Source organism: Mustela erminea, chromosome 10 (genome assembly GCF_009829155.1).
Source record: "Mustela erminea isolate mMusErm1 chromosome 10, mMusErm1.Pri, whole genome shotgun sequence".
Classification (NCBI taxonomy): domain Eukaryota; kingdom Metazoa; phylum Chordata; class Mammalia; order Carnivora; family Mustelidae; genus Mustela; species Mustela erminea.
In genome coordinates, this window is record NC_045623.1 from 58476980 (window position 1) to 58503824 (window position 26845).

At 40.0% G+C, this 26845-nt stretch overlaps 1 long non-coding RNA gene across 4 annotated transcripts in view; it reads right to left on the minus strand.

The window, feature by feature from the left end:
• LOC116568004 overlaps positions 1-8826 on the minus strand; it is a 30744-nt gene extending 21918 nt beyond the window's left edge. For 2 of the 4 annotated variants that reach the window (XR_004276467.1, XR_004276470.1), the window contains exons 1-2: positions 8749-8826; positions 6996-7064 (exon numbers count right to left, since the gene is read on the minus strand). This is a non-coding gene — a long non-coding RNA (uncharacterized LOC116568004). Of the gene's footprint in view, positions 1-3951; positions 4201-6995; positions 7065-8640 lie in introns of those variants that run through there. The other 2 variants (XR_004276468.1, XR_004276469.1) reach the window with 2 other exon arrangements.
• Between the last annotated feature and the right edge of the window lie 18019 nt (positions 8827-26845).

Sequence of the window (26845 nt, forward strand, 5' to 3'; positions counted from 1 at the left end):
TTTGGGTGAGACTTTGGACTATAAAGCTCAGACTGCCTGGGTTTGAATCCTGACTCTGCCACTTAGAACTGTGTGACTTGGAGCAAGCTATTTAACCTCCCTGTGCTTGTTTCCTCTTCTGTGAAATGAGGGCTTAAGAGTAGTTCTCTCACACGTTATTGAGTCCTAAAGGAGTTGGTCTATATACAGTGCTGTTATGGACTGAATGTGTCTGCCCAAAATTCCTATGTTGAATCACTTATCTCCCAATATGATGGTATTTGGAAGTGGGACCCTTGGGAGATAATTAGGTTTAGATGAGGTCATGAGAGTACAGGTCCCATGAGAGGATTAGGGATTAGTGTTCTTAGAAGGAGGAGAGACCAGAGCTTCTTGCATCTCCACATTGTGAGGACACAGTGGGCAGGCTGCAGTCTGCAAGCCAGGAAGAGGGCCTTGACTGGGGAGTGGAATTATCTAGAACCTTGATCTCAGACCTTTTAGCCTCCAGAATATCAAGAAACGAAGGTCTGTTGTTTAACCCACCCAGGGTATGGTATTTTGTTATGGCTGCCCAAATTGATGAAGACAAAGTGCTTAGAACAGTATCTGGCTGACATATAGCAAATATTTATTAAATATTAGTTATTGTAATTATTTCTCTGCTCCTCAAAATACATTACCCCAATAGCCCTACTACTACTGACTACTTCCCTACTACGACGACGACGATGACTACTACTCACTCACACTCACACACACACATGGCAGGGACCTCGTTCAACACTGTATCTCCAGAGCCTAAAACAGTGTACAGAGCATGTAAGGCATTCAGTAGTAGGAGGAGTTTTTATTTATTTTTTTTAATTTAATTTTATTTTTTTTTAAAGATTTTATTTATTTATTTGACAGAGAGAACTCACAAGTAGATGGAGAGGCAGGCAGAGAGAGAGAGAGAGGGAAGCAGGCTCCCTGCCGAGCAGAGAGCCCGATGCGGGACTCGATCCCAGGACCCTGAGATCATGACCTGAGCCGAAGGCAGCGGCTTAACCCACTGAGCCACCCAGGCGCCCCGTAGGAGGAGTTTTTAAATTCATTTATTGATTCATTCATACTGCAGATGTTTGTTGAGTGCTTACTATTTGCTAGGTGCTATGGTAGGCTTTCTTATGTGTGGTATGTTGAAAAGAGGCCAAGATTCTAAACTGTCTTATGTTTTATGGCTTGTGGCAATAGGCGTACCTCTCTGGGCTCTATTTCCTTACCTAACAGAACGAGGGACTGGCCGTATGAGCTGTTCTGTCTCTTCCACAGACACCATTTCCTAAGGATAGAAGCTAACACTCCACAGCCACAGGAAAGCTTTAATCCAGTTCTTCAGTGAACTCTTTCTTGGCCTGCAAGGTTGGTGGCAAGGAGTTTGTTTAGCTGGAGATATTGGTGGGCCACACCACAGAAGAATGTTCTCCTAGGCCCTGACCAGTGAAGCCTTACTCTAATGTGCCTGGGATTTATTTAACCTTTCAGGACTTTGAGTTTCTCTGGAGTTTGAGAAACTTGTTTTCCTTCAACATGGGCTGTGTTAGAGTGGTTCCAAGCCTGGGAGGCAATGTGTTTATTTAATTATTTACCCAGAATGTTATGTTTTGGAATGCCTTGGGATTAGATATTACCAATTGACAGAATACTTAATGGGACCTGTCAAAATTGCTCCTCCATGAGGCTTCTTAGATAGGTTAAAACACACACACACACACACACACACACACACACACACACACATCTGCCAGGTGCTTCTTAGCTTCCCCAAGTTTCTTGCAAAGTTAATTTTGATTTGGGTGGCATTGACCCTCACATATTTTATGATAAAGTCAACCATAAGTTCAGAGGACTAAAAAAATGAAATTTGGGAAAGAAGTCCTCTCCTTTCTTCACCTAGATTCTGCCTTTTTCTTAAGATAAATAGGCCTGTGTCCCTGAGCCCCAAGATGTGATGTGATCCCAGGAACTGGGTCTCTGCTACAGTCAGGGAACAAACTCACTCTGGACCTCCGAGCGACCAGGTGTGGTACAGTTCACACCTAGTAGTTCTCGAGGTCTCTGCTAGTCCTAGAGCTTTCACTAACTGACTGTGTGACCTTGAGCAAGTTGTTTTTCCTCTCTGAGCCAAAGTTTTTCCTTGTACAGTTGAGGAGGTTGATCCAGTAGATTCTAAGTTCCCGTCCAATTGTAGCATTTTATGTGTCTGAGGTTCAGCATCCCACTCTGACTCTCTTGAGAATCCCATGATACTAGATCCTGCCTGCTTATATCTCCTTGGATTGGATCCTTTTTCTGCCTTTGACCTGAAGCAGGTGTGGGCAGACATTTTTGGTAAAGGTCCAGATAGTAAATATTTTAGGCTTGTGGTCTTATGCTCTCTGTTGCGACGATACAACTCTGCAATTATAGCTGAAAGCAGCCATAAACAGCTCATAAAGGATCGGGTGTCACTGTGTTCTGATACATTTTCATTTGAGGCTCCTGGCCGTCTCAGTAGGTAGAACATCTGACCCTTGATCTCCAGACTATAAGTTCAAGCCCCATGATGGTTGTAGAGAGTACTTAAAAATAAAATCTTAGGGGTGCCTGGGTGGCTCAGTTAGTTGAGTATCCCACTCTTGGCTTCAGCTTGGGTCATGATCTCAGGGTCATGAAATCAAGCCCCACATGGGGCTCTATGCTCAGTGGGGAGTCTGCTTGAAGAGTCTCTCCCTCTGCCCCTCCCCCTATTTATACGCCCCCCATATACATCTTTTTTAAAAAAGTAAAATCTTAAAAAATAAAATTAAATTAAAATAATGCAACTTCATTTACAAAAACAGGTGACTGGCCCACAGGCAGTAGTTTGTGACCTATCACCTAAAGTGTTTTCAGAACACTCTTTCCTTTGCCGCATATTTCCTCCTCAGCCCCCATACCTACCGGTACATCTTGACTAGTTCTGCTGAATTCACCCTAGCTTGATCAAGTAATTTCAAGATGGTGATTATTTGTTTATTTTCCAATATGTGGCAACCAAAATGTGTGGGTTCGTTTTGTTTATTAGTCATTTAGCTGCTCATTGTTTCTTCCATCCATTCCATTTAACATACATTTACAGACCGTCTACCACAGGGTAGACAGCCCCGAGTTCTGGGAATTCAAGAGGAAATGCTCTCCACCATCTGAGAGGAGCCCAGCTCAGTGCTGCCAGGGAGCCTGGGCACCCTTGGGGAGAGCTGTCTGAGGTTCCTCAGTTTGCCGTCTTGCTACCTTTTCTCCCTTTTCACTTTTGCCCAGGGTCCTGAGGAACATCTGCATTCTGGTTGTCTTGCCTTTATTCAATTTGTAAGTATGGCTACCTCCTCTACCTTCCTCCCATGTCTCATAACTTGAGGAAGTATTTTCTCCTTACTTAAATGAGACTTGATCATATTTTTTAATCTGTTTGAAGAGGACATTACACAAAAGAGCAGGAGGGACTTCTCTTAGACTCTGAACAGGAGTAAATTGCCTTTGGGATAGCATTGCCAACAAGAAGAACACTTCATTCTTAGAATTTCTATATGCTCTAGAGTCCCAGCTGAACCATGGGAGAAAATGCCAAAAGAGCCAGGTTAGCTGAATTACTCCTTCAGCAAGATTTCTCTGGCAGGAGAAGGAAAAAAAAAAAAAAAAGGAAAATCAATATTTCTTTGTCTAGCCTAGGAAAAGTGCTAAAGCTATTTAGGTCATTAAAGAGCAATGGTTTCAAATAAAAACCAATACCTCTCATCATTAGTAGTAAAGTTGCTGTTGAGTTTTATATCTCTCATCAAGAGGTACACATAAATTTTCAGATATGGCAAACATGGAAAGTAGAGTGACCCCCAGATCTTGGACGCAGAGAATTGACAAGAGAATGTTCTGATTTGAAATTATAATAAAAAAACTTTAATAACATATTCTGGGTTTTGAAGAAGAAAATGATTATTTGAGTAATAATGGATGATGGTGATGGTGATAGCCACGATGATTTCACTCAGAAAATGAATTATGTAAGTGGGTGCATTGCCAATCCCAGACAACTGGAATTCCACTTATTACATAATACATAATTGAGTAAATGAGTGTGTCCATCTCTTCCTCATTTTCCTTCCATCTTTGCTTTGTCAAATGTTTATTGAGCCACCCATGATGTTTTAAGCATTGGGTTAGGTTCTGGAAATAAAAGGAGAGATAAAATACCATCCCCCTTCTGCTTAAAATCCTTCAGAGGCTGACCCTTGCTATTACGACAGTTTAGAATACATTCTGTCCCCCACCCATCTCTCCAGCTGCTTCTCTCCCCACCTCTCACACTTTTAGTGCTATAGTCATCTGGGCTTTCAGTTTCTCCCTCAGGCTCCACAGCCCTCCTCCCTCAGAGCCTATCTGTGTGGTATTTCCGATGCTGAGCTTCTTTTCTTTCAACCCTACCCCACAACGTAAGAATACACCTTGCCCTGCTTAGCTTCCAGCCAACCTTCATGCTATAGATTAAATTTCTTCTCCAGGGAAGTCATCCCTGAGTCCATTGACTAGGTTTGATCTTGTTGTGTTGTTTCAGGGCATTTATCACAATTCAATCAGCTATTTGTGTAGCTACTATAATTACTTGTTTAATGCTTCCCTCTGTTTTGAATTGTAAACTTTATGAGGGCAGGAGTGGTTTACCACCTTCCCATGGATTTAAAACACCGTACCTAGCATGTGGTAGAGAAATCCCTGAACTCTAGCCTAGGGAACTGAGACTCAAAGTAGAGCTCAGGAAACCCCAAAGATCAGCTTGCTCCAGTTTCACAATTTTCCTTCTTATTAGTCTTGTAAATACAGAAGATAATTATTACATACATACACACACACACACACACACACACACACACACACACACAGAGTTTTCTTTTTTGTAAATAAACTTTATTTTTTATTTTATTTTATTATTTTTTAAAATTTTATTTACTTATTTGACAGAGAGAGAGAGAGAGCACAGGCAGGCTGAACAGCAGGCAGAGGGAGAGGGAGAAGCAGGCTCCCCACCGAGCAAGGATCCCAACACGGGGCTTGATCCCAGGATCCTGGGATCATGACCCGAGCCAAAGGCAGTTACCTAACCAACTGAGCCACCCAGGCGCCCCTAAAATAGACTTCATTTTTTAAATAAGTTTTAGGTTCACAGCAAAATTGAGTGGAAAGCACAAAGTTCCCATATATCCACTATTTCCACACATGCACAGCCTCTCCCACCACAGTCAATGAACCTACAATGACACATCATTATCACCCAACTCCATAGTTTACATGAGGCTTCACTCATTGTGTTATGCATTCTGTCGGTTTTAACACATGTACAATAGTATGTATCCACCATTGTAGTATCTATCATTCGGAATAGTTTCTAAAAATTCTCATTGTTCCACCTGTTTATCTCTCCCTCCCTATGAGTCCCAGTACTGTCTCCATAGTTTTACCTTTTCTAGAATATCATATACTTGGAATCATACAGTGTATAGTCTTTTCACTTGGCTTCCTTCATTTACTAATATACCTTTACGTTTATCCATGTCTTTCCATGGTTTGGTAACTCATTTCTTCTTTGTTGTAATATTCCATTGTCTGGGTGTACCACAATTTATCATTTATCTATTGAAAGACATCTTGGTCACTTCCAAGTTTTTGTAATTATGAATAAGGCTGTTATAAACATCTGTGTATAGGTTTCTGTGTGGATATAAGTTTTCAGTCCCTTTGAGTAAATACCAAGGAGCATGATTTCTGGGTCATATGGTGAGAGTATGCTAAATTTTAAAGAAACTACCAAAGTGTCTTCCAAAGTGACTGTATCATTTTAGATTTCCACCAACAATGAATGAGAGCTCCTGTCACTCCTTGCCAGCATTTGGCGTTGCCAGGATTCTGGGTTTGGGCCATTCTAAGACGGTGTGGTGGTGTCTCATTGTTGTTCTAATTCTCACTTCTCTGATGATCTATGATGTGGAGCATCTTTTCATATGCTTATTTGCCTTCTGTATATCTTCTTTGGTGAGTGCTCTGTTAAGGCCTTTGGCTCATTTTTTAAAAAATTTAAATGTTTTTATTTATTTATTTAAGAGAGAGACAGTGAGATAGAGAGAGAGAGAGAGAGAGCACAGAGAGAGAGTGAGAAGGAGAAGTAGACTTCCCGCTGAGTGGAGGGCCTGATGTGGGGCTTTATCCCAGGATCCTGAGATCATGACCTGAGCCGAAGGCAGATGCTTAACCAACTGAGCCACCCAGGTGCCCCAGCTCATTTTTAAATCATGTTTTTAATTTTCTTATTGTTGACTTTTAAGGGCTCTTTGTATATATTGGATAACAGTCCTTTATCATAGTGTCTTTTGCAAATTTTCTCTGTCTGTAACCTGTCACTTCTGAGTTAGAAGTCTTGAATTTTTCCTGATCATAGTATCATACTGTCTAGATTCTTACAACCCTCTCTGGTTTTTCTATTCCAGAGCTGGGAAAAGGTTTCAGAGCCTTTTCCCCCCCAACATGTTTTGTGGCAGAGTTAACTTTTATAAGTTGTCAAGCCACAGGAAGTTTATTTGTCTTTTATACCCAGAGGACCAAATTCTAGACTGTTATTTTGTGCCAATAACATCCAAAGATAAGTTTCCAAAAATTCCCGAGACCGTATATTGTAAGCAGCTTGCCTGTAACATATAGCATTTAAACTGAGTTATAGCTTCACCTTAGCCTAAGCAATGAAATAGAACTATACAACAACAAAAATAAAGCCTATTAACAGGACACAAGAGATCTCAGATATGCTATCCCTCTAAAAATAATAATTTAATTATTAGAAAAAGAACTATTGAATTATTAGGATGACATCGTTTCTCAAGATCTTGGCCACCCAGCTTGGGGCCAGCCTCTACTGGTTGTGTACAGAGGCAGTCCTGTGTTGCGATCAGGTTACACATTTTGGAAATACTGACCTTCAAGTGCAAACATTTTTCCTGTGGTCTTTCTGTCCCCTGTCAGACTTAGTGGGTCGCATTTCTGGGCTGCAGAGACACGAATGTTTTCTTGACTTACTATAGATTGGCAGCCTTCCCCATTGCTCTTTTTCTTTCCCCCACCCCTCTTTTTCCTTCCAAAGACTAGATTTTTCACCCAATTGTCTATGTATCTTTCTCACATTAACTGTTTTAAAGTAAAATATGGTAAAGTGAATGTTTTCTCTGATGATAAACTTTCTAAGTTTCTGCTTCCTTCTCTGTTAAATAGAAAACAGTAATAATTTCTCCCTCAGAGGTTTTTTTTTTTGTGAGGTTGCGTATGATAATGCAGACATTTAATGCGGTTTCTGGCAAGTAGCAAGAGTTCCATAAATGTTGATGGTAATAATAGTGATGATAATGAATATAGGATCATGCATGCTGTTTATTTTGACTATGGGCATTGATACCTGACTTTGGAAGAGCTTTATTTCAATGTTCCCAGTGCACTTGGAGCTGCAGTAGGCATATAGCTGCCAAGATGCAAATGACTTATGCAAGCTGGGACTGAGGCCCCATGGCTTTTGTCTTGAGCTTGTTTTCCTAGGTGAGTCAAGTTTACAAAGGAGCATCTCACCTAAACTGTCATAACACAGATGAAAAGAGCATACACTGGAGTCAGTGGAATCCAATATTGAGTTAGAACTGTCCTAGACCATCTGAGTTTATGGCTTTAGCATGTATTTCTATCTAAGGAGGCTTTCTTTTCCTCCCATAGTACTCTTTCTTGTTAACTTTTTTCTAATTACTATGGCAATAATACTTATTGTAGAGACCTTGGAAATTATAGAAAGAAAAAAGAGAGAGAGAATTAACATCATCCAAATTCTTACTACCCAGATATAAATATTGTTGGGACTTTGATCACTTCTTGTGTGTGTGTGTGTGTGTACGTGTGTGTGTAAAGAGAGAAATAAAGACAGAGATACCGAAGATTGAGATTTGTTTCCTTTTCAGTTATTTGAGTCCACTAACAGAGCCTGGACTCTATCATGTGTTAGAAAGAGATTGCTTGATCTCACAGAAAGATGGGGTTGGCTCCTGTGATCCAGTTTTGGCTGATTCAGTGGAAAGGAAATTACAAGGAGGTTTTGAGGAAGGAAAAAAAATAGGAGCATACTTTTTTTTGTTACCAAATGAATTTTTTAAGGCTCCTGAGGTATTTCTTAGTAGGTAGCAGTTTCAAGACTCAGTATATCAGGATGTCTGGAAAAGGTTCATTATTTCTAAAAGGTCTGTGTTCACTTCATGTATATTTCGTCATAATCATTTCTTTGTTATTTATTTATTCACTCCATAAACATGCAAGGCATAATCTTTGTCCTCAAAAAAGTTTAAATCCCGGTGGGGGTGGGCAGAATTCAAGGCAGAGTGAAGGCAGGTCCAGCTTAAAGGTTCAATGCAAGTTTTGAGAGCATGGCTGGAGAAGATAGAGATCAGAGCTATGGGGCGGGGTGCTGGTGAAGACAGTTGGGGCATTTGGCCTGAAAATCTTCAAAATTAATTAGCAATTGAAAGCAAAGTGCACACTTCTCAGATTCTCACCATCATCAGGTGGCATATCACATTTCTAAAAACTTACTTTGTGCCAACTGCGTTAAGCACCTTCAGGTATCGTCTATCTCATTTAACCTCCTGATCTGTGAGGTAGGTACCTGGGGGACATCTGAGGCCCAGCAAGTGTACTGACCTGTCCAGGGTCACATGGCAAGGACGTGAGTGTGCTGGGTCAGACAGCCATCAACTAGTATCCAAAGTCTGTGCTCCGAAGGATCACAGTTCATAATGGCAGCTGGGTGTGGCCTTGAAGGGCGGTTGGGGCCGCATCATAGAGCTTCTTGAATTCCTCACTGAGGAGTTGAGATCTGACTGTACAGGTACTGTGTCATTTTTTTGAAGAAGAGAGTTTAAAATCTCTAGACTTCTATCTCAAATGCCCCAGCTGAGTAGCTTTCTTTTTCCTTTCCTTGATTTTCCTCCTAAATTTTACACCTCAATTTTTTTTTTTTTTTTTTTTTTTTGCCAGTTACCAAATGCATGGAAGAAAAGTAGAAAGATTTGTAGTGGCACAGGGTAGGATAAAGGAGAGGGAGGGAGGGAGGAAGAAAACACTGACGCTAGAAGCAAAACTTAGAAAGATTAGAAAAATAAAATAACCATGGCAAGAGACAGCACAACACCCCAAGGAACTCCTAGAAGATGCACAGACCCCGACTCCTATAGTGTTCATTCGCTTAGGCCCACATCCCCCAAACCTAGAGAGAGTCCAGGGGAACAATTGAACCATCCATTTAGCATAACTTATTTTAACTCCTGGCTTGAAGCCAGGCTTGTAGCTCTGTACTCACAGTGTGTACTCACAGAGCAGTGAAACTGCTCTGCATCCGGGATAACAAAGCAACTGTTAATGGGAGTAATTAAGAGCCTTGGGGGTGATTTATACCTTTTGTTACTGTTCAAGTCGAAGTTACCAAAGACAACAATTATTAGTATCACAGGTGATCCTTAACCCAGGCAGGGAAGGCTGTGAAACCTAGCGCCAGCTCTTGCTTTCCCCAGGCCTAGAGTTCACAGAAAAAGAACTCCGCGAGAAGCACAGTTAAGAGAATTGGGAGACAATGCCCCTCGGGTTGGCTCCGCTTGGGAAATATGAAAATCTTTAGCGTCTTTCGTGAAGTTAAAATATTGACAAAACTCTGAGGGAGGAGAGGAGGACAACACTTCAGTGCTGATTTTCCTGAGAAACACTTAACTTTATTGGCTAAATTTTAAAATAAATCTTTAAACCCTGTTTCTGTTAGTTTTGAAAAGGTGATTGTGGGAAGCATTGTGTAAGTTGCTTGCAAAGGTTGGTTGGTGCTGTAGGTGAACAGCAACCCAAGTCCTGAGCTTCATCTTTAAAACGTCAAATGACACCCAGAGGGAAAGATTAGAGCACTTAGGGAAATCTGTTGCTGTGTATGGAAGAAGTCAGAACAGTGCAAGTTATCAGCCCTCCCTTGTTGCCAGCTCTAGGCCTCCCCCTTACACACATGCATTGCTCTGACTTTCCTAACAACTGCATAACTGGCTACTGCTCTAGGGTCTAGCTAGTTGGGACAACAGCTTCCAAGCCAACTGCCCACCAAAATGGGGGTCTGGTTCAACGAAAACTGGCACATTGTCCCCAGACTCACTCTATTTTCTTAAAGATATGATTTACGTACCATGACATCCACCATTTAAAGTGTACAATTCAATGGCTTTTCGTCTATTTACAAGGTTGTGTGACCATCATCACTATCTAAATCCAGAACAGTTTCATCAACACAAAAAAGAACACTTGTGGGTGCCTGGGTGGCTCAGTGGGTTAAGCCGCTGCCTTCGGCTCAGGTCATGATCTCAGGGTCCTGGGATCGAGTCCCGCGTCGGGTTCTCTGCTCAGCAGGGAGCCTGCTTCCTCCTCTCTCTCTGCCTGCCTCTCTCCCTACTTGTGATCTCTCTCTGTCAAATAAATAAATAAAATCTTTAAAAAAAAAAAAAAAGAACACTTGTTCTATAGATTTAACTCTTTTGGACATTTCATATAAATGGAATCGTGTACTATATGGCACTTTGTGTCTGACTTGTTTCACTTATCATGATGTTTCAAGGTTAATCTATGTTGTAGCATGTATCAGTCAGTAATTTATTCCTTGATATTGCTGAGTAATATTCCATTATATGGTTATACCACATTTTGTTTATCCATTCATCAGTTGATGGACATTTGGGTTGTTTCTACCTTTGATTATTCTGAATGCTTATTATAAGCATCTATGTACAAACTGTTGTGTGAACATTTATTTTCAATTTTCTTTTTTTTTTAAAGATTTTATTTATTTATTTGATAGACAGAGATCACAAGTAGGCAGAGAGGCTGGCGGAGAGAGGGGGAAGCAGGCTTCCTGCTGAGCAGAGAGCCTGATGTGGAGCTCTATCCCAGTACCCTGGGATCATGAACTGAGCCGAAGGCAGAGGCTTCACCCACTGAGCCACCCAGACACCCCATCAATTTTATTTTTTTTTTAAGATTTTATTTATTTATTTGACAGACAGAGATCACAAGTAGGCAGAGAGGCAGGCAGAGAGGCAGGCAGAGAGGAGGAAGCAGCTTCCCTGCTGAGCAGAGAGCCCAATGTGGGGCTCAATCCCAGGACCCTGGGATCATGACCTGAGCTGAAGGCAGAGGCTTTAACCCACTGAGCCATCCAGGCGCCCCAATTTTCTTTTTTTTAAAGTAAACTTTATACCCAGCCCGAGGCTCAAACTCATCACCCCAAGATCAAGAGTTGCATGCTCTATCAACTGAACCAGCCAGGTGCCCCCATTTTCAATTCTTTTGAGTATAAACCTAGGAGTGGCATTGCTAGGCCATATGGTAGCATTGTGTTTAACTTTTTGAGGAGCAACCAAACTGTTTTCCACAATGAGTGCACCATTTTACAGTTCTGCCAGCAAAGTATAAGAGTTCCAATTTCTACGTATCTTCACCAATACTTGTTATTGTCTGTCTTTTTTAATAAAACCATTATTATGGGTGTGAAGTGATATCTAACTGTGGTTTTGATTTGTAATTCCCTAATAAGTAATGATGTTAAAAATCTTTTCATGTACTTATTGGCTATTTACATATCTTTGGAGAAATATCTATTCAAATCCTTTCCCCTTCTTAAAATTGGATAGTTTGTCTTTTGATAGTTAAGTTGTAAGCATTGGTTATATATTCTGAATGCTAGACCCTTATCAGATATATGATTTGCAAATTTTTTTCCCATTCTGTGAGTTGTTTTTTTGTTTACTTGATAGTGTCCTTTGACGTGTAAATTTTTTAATTTTGATGAAGTCCAATTTATTTTTCCTTTGGTTGCTTGTGCTTTATACTATTGCCTAACTCAAGGTTACAAAGACTTACACTTATCTTTGCTTCTGAGAGTTTTATAATTTTTGCTCTTCCATTTTTGTTCTTTAATCCGTTTTGAGTTAATTTTTTTATATCATGTGATATTAGGATCCAAATTCATTCTTTTTCATGTGGACGTCTGTTTTTCCCAGCATCATTTGTTCGAAAGGCTGTCTTCACTGACTTGTCTTGACACCCTTGTTGAGTCAACTAATCATAGATGTATATATTTATTTCTGGACTTTTAATTCTATTCTATTCATTCATATGTCTACTTCTATGCCAGTACTACCTTGTTGTGATTACTGTAGGTTTGTAGCAGATTTTGAAATTTGGAAGTGTGAAACTTTCTAATTTGTTCTTCTTTTTGAAGATTATTTTGGCTACTCTGAGTCTCTTGCATTTCCATATGAATTTTAGGATTATCTTGTCCATTCCTGGAAAAAAAAAGACACTTGAAATTTTAATAAGGACTGTACTGAATTCTAGATCAATTTGGGGTGTATTGCCATATTAACTAGTTCATGAGGTGTCTTGTTATTTAGTTAGGCAGATTCTTTTATTTCTTGTTTAAGCCTTGCACTTCTTTTTTTAAAAAATTTGTTCTTATTTTATTACATTTGATGCTACTGAAATGGAATTGTTTCACTTGTTTAAAGATCTTATTTATTTATGAGGGAGAGAGAGCATGAGCAGGGGGAAGAGGCAGAGGGAGAAACAGACTCCCCATTGAGCAAGGAGCCAGATGTGGGGCTCGATCCCAGGACCCAGAGATAATGACCTGAGCCAAAGGCAGACACTTAATCAACTGAGCTACCCAGGAGCCCCTGTTTTCTTATTTTTATGTTCAGATTGTTCATTACTAGTGTAAAGAAATACAACTGAGATTTTTTGGTTTTTGTTCTGTGGAGGTAGACACTGGTGCCCAAACAATTGAGTTTAGTATATTGATCTTGGACCTTGCAATCTTCCTGAACTTATTTATTAGCTCAGATAGGTTTTGTGTGTGTTGGGGAGAGGTTGGCAGATTCCTTAGGATTTTCTGTATGCAAGATCATGTTATCTGCAAGATAGTTTTACTTCTTTCTATTCTCGATGCCTTTTACTTCATTTTCTTGTCTAATTGCCTTTGCAAAAAACTCTAGTACAATGTTGAACAGAAGTCATGAGAGTACGCATCCTTATTTTGTTTGTCATCTTGGGGGAAGGCTTTCAGGCTTTCATCAGTACATTAGACGTTAGCTGTAAAAGTTTTGTAGATGCCCTTTATCAGGTTAAGGAAATTCCCTTATATTCTTTGTTTGTTGAGTATTTTTATCATGAAAAGGTGTTATATTTTGTCAAATGCATTTTCCTCATTTATTGAGATGATCATATGGTTACCAGACTACCTGTTATATAACAAAGTGTGTAGGAAAAAAAGAATAAGAATGGTCTTCTAAAACAAAACACACAGGGGCGTCTGGGTGGCTCAGTGGGTTAAAGCCTCTGCCTTTGGCTCAGGTCATGATCCCAAGGTCCTGGAATCAAGCCCCACATTGGGCTCTCTGCTCCACAGGGAGTCTGCTTCCTCCTCTCTCTCTCTGCCTGCCTCTCTGCCTACTTGTGATCTCTGTCTGTCAAATAAATAAATGAAATCTTTAAAAAATACACACACACACAAGCCTTTTCTTTTTTTTTTAAGATTTTATTTATTTATTTATTTGACAGAGAGAGAGAGAGAGAGAGAAAGCACAAGCAGACAGAGTAGTAGGCAGAGGGAGAGGGAGAAGGAGGCTCCCCACTGAGCAAGGAGCCCGATGTGATGCTCGATCCCAAGATTCTGACATCATGACCTGAGGTGAAGGCAGTCGCTTAACCAACTGAGCCACCCAGGTGCACCCAAAACCTTTTCTTGGTGACATGTCTTTTCATAGAAGATATAGCATATTATCAAGTATAATAATAGCAATAATAATACAAATACGGTTTTGACATATCTTCTTTAAATTCACTTTCTTTTCTAATCCTCAGACGCCCATGCATGGTGAACAACAAACAGTACCATTCACTCTGTTTTATATATTACATATCTAGGGTTCTTTTGACCTTATATCTATAACTGTTCTCTAGAGGTAAGATCTAGTCTATTCAAAAGATACTCAAATACATTTTTATTTGTTGTTTTATTTTTAAAAGGCTTTGGGTTTTATTTTCATTTCAAAAGCAATTAAGTTTTCTTTTCTTTTTTGGGGGGAGGGGTCCATTTTAAGAATATAGGCCAAATCAGGAGTGCCTGGGTGGTAGCTCACTTGGTGGAGTGTCCGACTCTTGATCTCAGCTCAGGTCTTGATATTAGTGTTGTGAACTCAAACCCCGTGTTGAGTTCTGCACCCAGCATGGAGCCTACCTAAAAAAAAATAGACAAAGCCAAAGAGAACAAACTTCCTTAATTCCACCATTCAGATAAATGATCTAACCAAAATTTCTATTTCCTATATTCATGTGTGAGTATGTGTTTATGTATGTGCAGAGAGGGTATTCATGTAAATAGGATTATATTGTTCTTGTTTTGTAAATCGATTTTCCCCCTTTCTATCAAGAAATATAATTATCTTTTTATGTCTTCAAATATTCCTGTTGTCATTTTTAATGTGCTATGCAGTACTCCATAATATTAATGTATAATAATTTAACCATTTTCCCAATGTTGGACATTTTAGACTATTTTCCTTTTTTTCTATTATAAAGAACTCTACAGCATTCCTATATAAATTTTTACAGCATTCTGCATAAATATTTTTGTGTACATCCTGCATTCTTAGGCAAATTCTTGGAAAGAGAATTATTGGATTCAAGGGTAAGAGAATTGTTTCAATTCTTGGTACATATCTCCAAATTACTACTAAAGGATTATAAGTATTTATACTTCCACTAGCAGTACCTGACTTTCTGAATTCATACCAACCCTGGGTATTATAATTTTCTTTAATCCTCACCAATCTGTTCGATAAAATATGATTATCTAACTTTTCATCTGCATTCCTTTGACTCTGAGGACGATGAGCTTTTTAATACCTACATGAAATGTTCTTCTTTTTTGTTTATACTTCTTGTATTAGTATTGTTCATTTTTCATGATTTTTATGTGTCTTATTAATAACACTGAATTTGAGATTAAGGGGTCCTCTCATGGTGGTTAGTAACATCAGAATTGTCTTTTTCAGTTTCCTATTTCCCAATTATTGAAACTAGGAAATACAGAAAAATAAAAAGAAAATAATAGAAATCACCCAACCTTATCACTCTGAGGTCCCCAGTCCTCCAAAAATGAGAACTATATTTCCTCAGAGGATATTAGAATTTTGAGATTTTTTTGATACATATTGCCAAATTTATCTTCAGAAAGATTGTGCCAATTTGTGGGCCATTGGCAATTTAGAGAATATAAATGGTGATTTATTTGGTAGAGATAAGGAGCCTAGTTTTAGAGATGGTAAGTTTTGAGTCCATTTCAAGAGATCATACTTCATTGGAGGTCGGAAAAGAGGTCTGGATGGCAAACAGGGTCATTTTAAGACCTTAACAGACTGTAGACATTCTTATTTTGAAGTCTCCACCCACATTATACAAACACATTACAGTGCCCTCACATACACAATCATACAAATTTTTTCCACCATACAAAATTTGAAAGGATGTTTATAATATTAAGTTTGCTATAGGGCGCCTGGGTAGCTCAGTGGGTTAAGCCTCTGCCTTTGGCTCAGGTCATGATCTCAGGGTCCTGGAATCGAGCCCCGCATCGGGCTCTCTGCTCAGCAGGGAGCCTGCTTCCTCCTCTCTCTCTGCCTGCCTCTCTGCCTACTTGTGATCTCTCTCTGTCAAATAAATAAATAAAAATCTTAAAAAAAAAAGTTTGCTAAAAATAATTTTCTTTGTCATTAAAACATATATAAAAATGATACAATCATTGACTTATTACACTGAACCAATTGACATATTACAGTTTGTAAACATTTAATTAAACATGGATTAATTTTTATTGATCTCTTGCCCACTTTGCCCACTTTCACCCAATAATAACATTTTATAAAACTATAATTTGAGGGCTTCTGAGCGGCTCAGTCATTTTAGTGTCTGCCTTTGGCTCAGGTTAGGATCCTGGGGTCCTGGGATTGAGCTCCACATTGGGCTTTCTGCTCAGCAAGGAGTCTGCTTCTCTTTCCTTCTGCCCCTCCCCCAACTCATGTGCTCTTTCTCTCTGCCCTCTCTCTCTCTCTCTCTCTCAAATAATTAAATAAAATATATATTTTTTAAAGGAAAACTATAGTTTGTAAGCACTGTGACTATAGTGCCTGATGGATAGCCTACTATCAAGTTAGGGCTGGTGGTCATTTGTATGTGGGTGGCTATGAGGTGAGCAGATTCCAAGGGAATCAATTTCATAAACTTTAAGATAGGCTAGTACATTTGTAAAGGGTCCTAATCCTAAAACTGAACTGCTTGGGTTTAAAAATTCCAACACCAATATTTTTTAATAATGTGATGCATCAGTTACTTAACCTCTCAGAAGCCTTTGTGATAGCAAATAGCTACCATAGGTGGTAACAGGTTTGAATGAGGTACTCTGCTCGGACCCAAGTTGGGCACATAGTAGTTGCTCAGTGTGTTAGATGATATTTTTGTTAGATCTGCTTGGGCAAGGAGGTTGAGATAGAAGGATGCTGAAGTGCCACAGGAGAGGTTCAACAGGTTTGATAAAAATCAAGAAGCAGGGCAGGAGAATTCTCTGCAAAGTTGTAAGGAAAAAATTGGATAGGGTCTGACAGCCCAGGGAAGAGTATTGCTCTCCAGATAGCTACCACTCTGTGCATGGGAAGAACTGGACTGGCACTGGGACAAAGAGCACATTACAAACTTGCCTTGTTGCTATTAAATCTCTGGGAGCGGGAGCACATCATTTTGTACCCTGCGAGAGCAGCTCGGGGTAAAGAAGGGGGTCCCTGCTGAGGTCCGTATTAATGCTGCAGCAGGAACTGTTCTGAAGGGATCCCTCAATAAAACTGAAAACAGATGGGGCCATAGCCGGAGCTCATTTTGCAGAGATGACAGGATCGGTAGAGTTTTAGGATTGCCAACAGGTTCTGAGTGAAACGCTGAAGTCTATTGAAACCTGATTAACAGCTACTCCGGGGGCTGAAATAAGCCACCTGACTGACTGGTGGAGAAAAATCCCTTCCTCCATCAGCCTAGTGCTCTATATCATGTGAGGCCTTGGACAAGTTGAAAAATGAGTTAACAACTTTGAACCTGCTTTAAAACTCTTATCGAAGCATTTATGGAGCACCTTACAGGGTGAATTGGCATAGCGCTTTGTAGGTAGTTCTATTGATATGGTTTTATTCAATGTAATGAGTTTGTATTAGCTACCGGGAAGACCTGAGTTCAAGGCCTGGCTCTGTTACCAATCAGTGGTGCTGCCTTGAAGGTCCCTCTGCCCGTGTGGCCTCAGTTTCCTCGACTAGAATGTAAAAGGATTGTGCTAGATGAACACTGAAGCTCGTTTGAGCCCTGAAAATGAGATTACTTTGTAAATGCTGTCCTTGGCGCTGTACCAAGGACATCTCAGAGGACGTCTTTAGTCTCTGGAAATTCCTCTCTCTATATATAAAAATAAGAAACATTCAAACAGGATAATGGAAATTTTATATTTCAATCATTTTCCTAGCAAGCTAATGTGTTCACTGAAAAATTAACGTGTCTAATAAACAAGGTACAACTATTTGTTTAACATCTTTTGGAGATAATGTTTTGTTTTTGTTTTCCTCTTTAAACATTTTTTTTTTAAATTTGAGTACATTTGACACACTGGAGATAATGTTAAAGTCTAAATCGAAGCTTTTCATAAATGTGAGACCTAGTAAAAAAAATGACTCTGTGGGATCTCTAAAATGGCATTGTAAGATTTATGAAAGAATGATAAGACATGACCCCTACTCTCAAGAGCCATTTTCTGACTCACTAAGAAGACAAAATATGTACACCTGGGACAGAGAGCAACAGAAGGCATAAGTTCATTTAATGTCAGATGAAGATTCAGGCAATGAGGACTAGAGCCATTCACGAATAGGGAAGCCAACCTGGACCAGTGCAATTTGTGACCACTCTTGGAGGAGAAGGGGCTTGACCTGGGCCCTGTGGAAGGAGTGGTATTTTTAAATATACTTCTAATTATTAACTTCTGACTATGAAAATAATGCAAGTGTTTCAAAAGTCTTTATGTTGTAAGAAATAGAAAACACGACTTAAATTTGTTTGAATAACTAGTAGACATTATTTCCTCATGTAATTGAAAAGTCCAGAGATCGGTTGTGTTTTGATCCAGAGTCAATGTGTCACCAGAAACGAGACTGCTTTTTTTTTTTTTCAGCTCTGCCTTCCAAGGTATTTCCCTGAAGGCAGGTTCATCTTGTGGTTAGAAGATGGCTATCAAAGCTCCTGAGACAAGTGCTCCCTCATTCATGGCAAATCCCAGAGTATCCTCTTTTGTCCCAGTACTCCAAGCAGAAGTCCAGACACTCACTCTGTTTGGAATGGCGTAGGTCACATGCCTACCAGGGATTGAAACAATCCCTGGGGTCACTAGGACCCAACAAGCTGACTGGATCAGTCTCCATTAAAAGCTCCACCCTGGTCACAGTAGCAGTGGATAGGAACACAAAGCCAGCATCTCTGAAGCAGATGCATCTCCAAATGGAAATCAGGCACGGCTGAGATGGAGGCAAGGATGCTGCAACCATAGATGTCCTTTATAATTTGTTAATGGTAGAATTTTAGGACGTATGGAGAATTGAAAATCGCCTATAACCCTAACACTCATGGGTCCTGAGTATTCACCTCATATCAGAGTTTCCTCCAGTCTTTTTTGAAAAAGTTAACACCATACAAAATATTCTACATGTACCATGTCATTTACTCTTAACAGCAGTCTATTAGGTGGGTATTATTGTTATTGTCTCCATTTCATAGATTAAAAAAAACAGGTTTAAAGAAGTTACACAATTTGTTCAAGATTACACAGCTAGTACTTGAGCTTGTATTTGAACTTAGGTTTTTCTCTCTCTGGATCTCAAGCTTTTAATCACTATGCCATCTCCTTTCGTATAGAATTGGTATCATAGCATATATTTAGTTTTTGTTACAGTTTTCTTCACTTATTGTTATATCATGAGCTATTTACAGTCCTTAAGTGATCATTTTTAACTAGTGACTTAGATCAGGAGTCCTAGGGCGAGGACTCTGAGATAGAGTTCTGTGTGTGGGCGGTTGTTTTCCAATAAACAAGAGAGAGACAGGACGGTCGGAGGGATACATTAAACTGCAGAGAGGCCTCAGCCAATGCTGTGGGAGCTCTGCAGCTGAAATGGCCCTTCAGAGTTGTCCCATCTTGACACAAGGTTACTGGACCTTTCTACAAATCAGCCACCAGGGGGCTTGACATTGGCCGGAGTGACTCTTGTGCAATTACTGAACAGGGACTCAGCCGCTAGGAGAACGGGAGGATCCAGACAGGGCACCCCAGCATTTACTACAGCCAGGCAGTTTGGAGAGGAGAGAATATTCCTAGGAAGACAGGGGACTTGAGTTCTCCTACTTCTCCTTACAATACAGTTACCAGAAATATTTTTTCAGACCAACATTTCAAACATTTCCTCTTCCCAAAAACTCAGGATGTGTTTGCTATCAAAAAGAGGGTGGTGTGGTGGAGTAGAAGTACACTAGGCCTAGAGGCAAGAGATCTGAGTACGAATCCTGGTCCCATCATTTAACTGGCAGTGTGAACTTGAACAAATTATCTCTTCCTCTCTAAGCCTCCATTTCATCAACTGGAGCAGGGTTCCTCAGTCTCAGCACTGCTGACCTTAGGGACAGGAATTCTTTCCTGGGAGAGTGGACTGTCCTGTGCCCTGTAAGATGTTCAGCTGCATTGCTGTCTCTACTCAATAGAGCCCAGTAGCACTCCTCCCACTTCTCCCCCAATTGTGACCATCAGAAATGTCCCAATGTTGCCAAATGTCACCTGGTGGGGGACAAAAACTCCTTGGGTTGAGAAGCATTATCAAGAATGTAAGTGCTAGTTCCCTTTTGGGCTGTTGGGAGAGTTAAACAAGATAACCATGGGTATTCAAATCCCAAACCACTGGATACACACGTACCTCTCATGCACCTCTCCAACCCCTTCCCTTGTCCGCTTCACTGCTGCAGTATCAGCGTTAGCAGGAGCTGGTCTGAGCCCTGATCAGCCATTATTATTCACTTGCTCACATCTTGGTCTTGGACGGTTTTGTGAAGGTTTGCAGGGTGACAGGAGAAGTAGAAAGGCCAAGGGTCCTGAAGTCAGACCTGGTGGGCCCTCTCAGGCCTGTCATTTGCTAGCTGTGAAGAGCCTGGCAAAGTCACTTGGTAGGTCTCAGTTTCCTCGCAATGTGGTGTGAGAATTGTCTGGCATACACTGTGTGAAGCGCCTTGTAAGTTGTAGGCTCTTCACTTTTCTCATCTTTCCCACAGTTCTTGGAGGGAGAAGGGTATATTTCTTACGTTTATGAGAGCACTCTGGTGCCCAGAGTAGGAACTCAGTACATTTGGTGCAGTGAAGAGGACACCAAGAACAAGAGGTGACAGGAGCTCTTTCAGGTGTCTCAGGCAGGGACAGAAAGTCATGTAGTAAGTCCTGGTGAGTCAGACAGCCTGAGCGCCTGTCCCACTCTGAATACTTCTATCTCTTTGATCTCAGTGAAGTTAATTCCTCTGGGACTCTCTCTGTTTCCCTCAGTTATAAAATGGGAATAATAATAATAATATGTTGTATTAATTTCCTAGGGCTACTGTCACAAAGCCCCACAAACTGAGTGGATTAAACAACAGAAATACATTGTCTTACAGTTCTGGGGGCTGGAAGTTTGAGATCCAGCTATAGGCAGGGTTGGTTTCTCCTGAAGGCTGTGAGGGAAAAATCTGTTGCATGCCTTTCTCCTGGCTTCTGCTGGTTTGCTGGCCATCTTTGACTTTCTTTGGCTTGTAGATGCATCATCCCGATCTCTGACTTCATCTTCACGTGGCGTTCTCCTGTGTGTGTGTCTTACGTCCAAATTTCTCCTTTTATAAGGACATTGATGGTATTGGATTAGGGGCCTACACTACCTGACTAAGATTTCATCTTAACACAACTAATTACACCTATGATCAACCCAATTTCCAAATAAGGTCACATTTTGAGGCAGTGGTGAGGACTTCAACAAATGAATTTTGAGGACAACACTATTCAATCCATAATGCCACCAAATAAGGTTAGACTGAGTATTCAGTATAAAATGTTACTGATAAAATATTCAAAGACATCTGGCCCATTGTAAATACTCAACACCTATTAACTATTTATATTACTATTGTTATTCATCAAACTTACAATAGGTGCCTTCTGTGTACCAGGCAGTGTGCTGGTTGATAAAGACACTAAGGTGAATCAGATGTGGTCCCAGACTTGAAGGATGCCCAGTCTAATGGAGCCACAGGCATAAATAAGGAATTATATTCCCAAAGGTCTTATGACTAGATCAGTTTCCTACCTTACTAAGCCATTTGTACATCTAATGGTATCTGGGATCAAGATAAATATCTTGAAGTCCATCAGAGAAAGAAATTTCATTGTTCAGAGGAAAGAAGTTTTCCTTTTTTCTAGCTTCTTTATATCTTTGGGGGGAAAAATTTCCAAGTGTCATGGTCAAACACTATTCTGATTTCTTGAGCAAAGTTTAAGGTGACCTTTACCCTTCTAATATATCATTTTGATGAAGCCAAAATTTTCTGAGATTCTCAAGACTGGCAGAAAAATAACTTCAGAAACTGGTCCCAAATTGGTAACTGAAGATAAGTTGGAGGGCAGTTCCTTCCTCAAGTGTTGCCGTATATCTTACTTCATTGCATGTTGATAGTGTATTAAAATTGAAATAAAAATAAAATATTATCTATGCTATTAAACCTGACCAATTCTCACTTCACTAATCTCTAAACCCTGATTCTTGCTAAAAGATGAACCATTTTAACCCACTCTTGGCAAAGATGTACAACGGAGGAGAGTTCTAAGAGGTGGAACCTTCATCTTTTTGAAAAAAAAATCCTGTCATCATTTAATATTTATAGAGCATGCACAGTGTGCAAAGCACTGTATCACACAGTGCCCTTTGCTGCCAGAGAAGACATTGGTGATGGGGAGATGTTAAATAGAAGGGGGGCTTCATGAGAACAGAGTTTTGGAGGTTCAGATCAGGCAGGACCTAGGTAATGGATGCTGTCCTTACACCCATCAGGCTGAGCCCTGGAAAACATAGTCCCCAATCACAGACTTCCTGTATGTGACAACCATTTGGTGTGGCATCCCCAGGACCAGAGCTGCTCAACAGACAGAGTCCAAAGCTGAGGAAGGATTCTGATAGAGTGAAGCTGGGTGGTGCAGAGCAGAATGCCACACCTAGATTGTGTAGATTGTGCCATGGGGGCTAAGGGGACAGTGACCCAGCTTATGTTCTGCTCTCAAACCAGGCCCCTTTGGGTGCCTCCCACTCCTGCTGGGAGAAAGGGGGAACTATTCCAAATTCCTGAAAAACAGCTTATGGACAGGTAATGCCCAAGGGTAGAGAATTAATCTGTGACCTGGAGAAAGAAAGGCCACACATATTTTAGTCTTAATTCCACCATTCATTCATATCATAACTTCTGCAAGTCATGTAAATTCTCTGAGCCTCAGTTTCACCTCTGTAAAATGGGGCCAGTAAAGTCTGCCCTGCCTGCCTCACAGGGTTGAACTAAAAGTCAGTATTTATTATTTTTTTGAGGGGGGGAAGCAAAGAGAGAGAGAGGGGGGATCTTAAGCAGGCTGCACCAGGTGCTCTATCTCATGATCCTGAGATCATAACCTGAGCCGAAATAAAGAGTTGGATGCTTAGCCAACTGAGCCACCCAGGTGCCCCAAAGTCAGTATTTAAAATTGGACCTTTTGCCATCTCCAAGGCATCTAACATCTTTATCTCACTGTTGTCTCATTGTGACACCTGTCCCCTGAAAAGGGATGGAGGGAACATGGTTCTGATTTCTCTTCTTCAGAGTCTTCTGAGACATTGCTTTGGATGGACTATCCTCTCCATAATCATGTCCTTTGTCCTGCCCTGCTCACCTGACCCTGGCTCACACCTTGAAATAGATGATAACTCCACCTAGAGGCTCACCACGTATCCTTAGAGGCAGGATAGCCCCATTTTACAAGTTAATCCTGCACTGTTCATCCATTAGTTGGGAAGTTTGTACTGAAAACACAGGGTGGGACTCTCAGGCCCCACCATCCCGATCTATAGCCACCCTCCTGTGCTGCGGACCAGGAGGTCACCTGGCCTCATCTCTGTAGCTGCTTGAGTGGGGAAGAGAGAAAGTAGTTTGGCCACACTGGGCTGGACAATAACAGTTGAGTGCACATGTTCTTCTCCCTTTCCCCTTCTCCTCCTCCTCCTCTTCTTCCGCTTGCTTCCCCTCCTCTTCCTTCAGCTAGTGGATACAGGCTGTTGTGTTGGTCAGGAGCTTTAGTTCTGGAAACAAAGTCACCTGCTCTTTATCTAACTTTGAGTAAGTTCCTTAATCCCATCAATCTTTGCGTAAAATGGGGTTAACCTACCTCACATGATTATTTGAGAATTAAATTAGATAATGTATGTAATAACTGGCTCATTGTGAATGTTCAAAGAGATTATTAATTCTTATTTGTATTAGAAGTCATCAAAGTAGGAACGACAGGAGGAGAAGCAGTGTTGGGTGACAAAGGATGAAAGTACAGGTTGGTACAGGATACGCAGGAGGCAACTGGGGATGAGAACTCAGTTGAGATGGAAGAAAGAGCATCTGTATGAGGAAAACTAAAAATATTAAGTCTCCAGTGAAGTTCTGACCAACCTCTCCCTTGAATTTGATTGAGACCTATTTAGGAGAAAGAAGAATTAACAAGGAAGGGAAGTTCAGGGAAGTTGCTTTATTCTGTCATAGTCAGGAGAAATATGAATCAAAATATTTATACTTATATCAAAATGTAAATCATAGCTAGATCAGAATACAGATTTTAAACATTTTTTGGTGGAAATTTTTCTAACATGTTACATACTTGCCTGACTTTTAACATTTAACACATTTATTCACTTTTTCTTTCAACATGTGTTTATTGAAGGCTTAATATTAAGTTCAGTGCTAGATCTTCAGAGGACATAGGTATAAATTAGGCAAAGCCTTCAAGGAGCTTATTTCTAAGTTTCATTATCAGAAACTTGGGAGATGAAACATGCTTACATTTAAACTTTTGGGCAGTTATTAGAATATCTCCATAAATTAAAATTCGAGAGTCAGATTCCTTCCTGAAAGAGGATATACTATAAATGTTTTTGTTGTAGACTGACAACTAAAAAGTGAGACTTTCATTTTTTTAATTATGCAAAATATACAGAAAACCATAGATGATATCCATGTACCCACCATATAGACTGAACAAATCTGAATGATTAGACATATTTTCTTGAGTTTTTTTAAGTAGAAAAAAAGTTGATACAACTGAAACATCCTATGTTAATCTCCGTGCAAAACTATATTTTTTCCAAACAAAATTCAAACTCATTCAGTATTGTTCTTCACATGACAAGGATTTAGCAATTTTAACAAGCCATTAAACTTCTCCCCCATTTTATTTATTGTTACATAGATTTTATTTCACTTTTATATAGTATTTTAGAGTTCTGCAAAGTAAATTAGTTTAATTAAATTTCCATTTGCTCTGTTTACCATTGTTTCACCATTCCTCTTGCAACTGATTCATTTTTCAGTGGGTATGTAGAAGGTGAACTTCCTTAGACTTTTATTCATAAAATGTCTTTATTTTGTACTCATTTTTAAATGATGCTTTAGCTGGGTATAAGATTCTAGATCATCTTTTTTTCTCTTCCTTCAGCACTTTGAAGTTTTTCTTCTGTTTTTTTGCCATAGAGAAATCTGTTGTCATTGTTTGGAAGGTAATCAGACTTCTCTCTGATAAATTTTAGGCTTTAAAAAAAACAAAACCAAAAAACCTGTTTGCCTCTGTAGTTTCTTTGATGAGTCTAGATGTGGTATTTAGAGTGTACCTTTGATCTGAGTGTGCAAGTCACAAGCTATCATGTCCCATTTCACTGTTTACAAACTTTGTAACACACCCATCCTAGCTGCTGTGAGGATAGAGCTAGTGGGCCTGAAGCACACTTAAGCTCTATAACAACCTTTTTAACAAGGTGTCAGTGGCAGTGGATTTGGTATTTAGATTATTTGGGAGAAACGTGGTCAATATTTGAGGAAGGTAGTTCAGAAAGGACAATCAGGTATTTCTCACTGATGAATAATTTATTGATTAAAAGAATAATACATTAGGTTTAGGGGTGTATAACATACCCCACTCACTGTGAATCTGATCCACTACAGCAATTTTGGGGTCTGATCCAGCCCCCCAACCCATGTGCATGTTCTAGCCACTCCAGAATTGGTTGGTCCTGAATGAGAATTTCTCTTCACATTTGATGCTTTGTTTTTGCAGCGACACCCTTGTCTCCCCCTTCATTTAACCCAGATTTGAAACCTCTGCCTTGGTTCTGCCTAGTTCTCCTGAGGAACTGAGAATTAATAGAGAAAATACCGCAATAATTTTAGAAGGAAGAATAAAAATACATTAATGAACTGCTAAAAGGTGTGAGCAGATTCAAAAGATTAAAAACTGGGGATGGGAACAAAATACATACTTCCCTCACCCCCTCCCCGCATACCCCTGAACAATGTTTATAAATCAGGCTTTCACCTAACACAGCCATAGCTGACTTCCTAAAGGAACATATCAAATTACACAAAAGGTCAGTGAATGTAAAATACTATACTGACTGTTATGGGATCATTTTTAATCTTCTTCATCACCTAAAACATTGAAGAAAAAAATATATATTTAAATAAAGTGGAATAACTAATGAGAGTTTTTGGATTATACTGCTGAAGTCAGGAGATATTTTTTTATCCTCAATACTTGACACTTGCTGGAAATTCCATCCAATTACCCAAGACATTTAGGGAATGAACATTCATCCTAAATTTTTTATGGACAGCCAACTTTAGGAGGGAGAAAAAAAAATGGAACAAAATGTGAAAGTATTTGTAAAGTTGTGCTGACCAAAAAGAAAAAAAAAAGAAAGAAAATGCAGGATGACTTTTTCTTTTTCCTCATTCCTGCTTGACTTTCTTGTCTCATCCTTTCTAAGTTGTCATGCCAGGTCGAGTCAGACACAAGTTGTCTGATCGAAGGCTATAGAAGAGACATAAGTAGATGTGACCCTCACAGCCTGATGTGCCAAATCCAGGAAATGTGACGGGATGAAAGATGTAGGTTTTTATTATTTATTTTTGAAAAGCAGTGAGAGGAACAACATTTGGGGGAGGATCAGGTATACTTTTAAGAAATGAAAAGTCCAATTTGGTTAGCCACAGAACCAAAGATGACATGAGCCTGATGGGAAAGTCCTCAGAAATAGAAGTGCCTGGATGTCAGCTCAGCCACCTGGCTGCAGCTGCTCTCTGCTCACATAAATATTTGAGCAAGGAAAATGGTCTTGTTCTGCCTTCTGGGGATGGCCCTCTCTCCTCCCTGTCTGCTCTCATTGGTGTGGGATGGGAATGCAAGAAGGCAAGCAGCCCGGCCCTAATGCGTACCGACACTGTGAGGTTAGGCGCCCCAGAGCTGCTCTCCAGTAGGCTCCAACCTCGTCCTTCATCTCTTTTTTTCTCC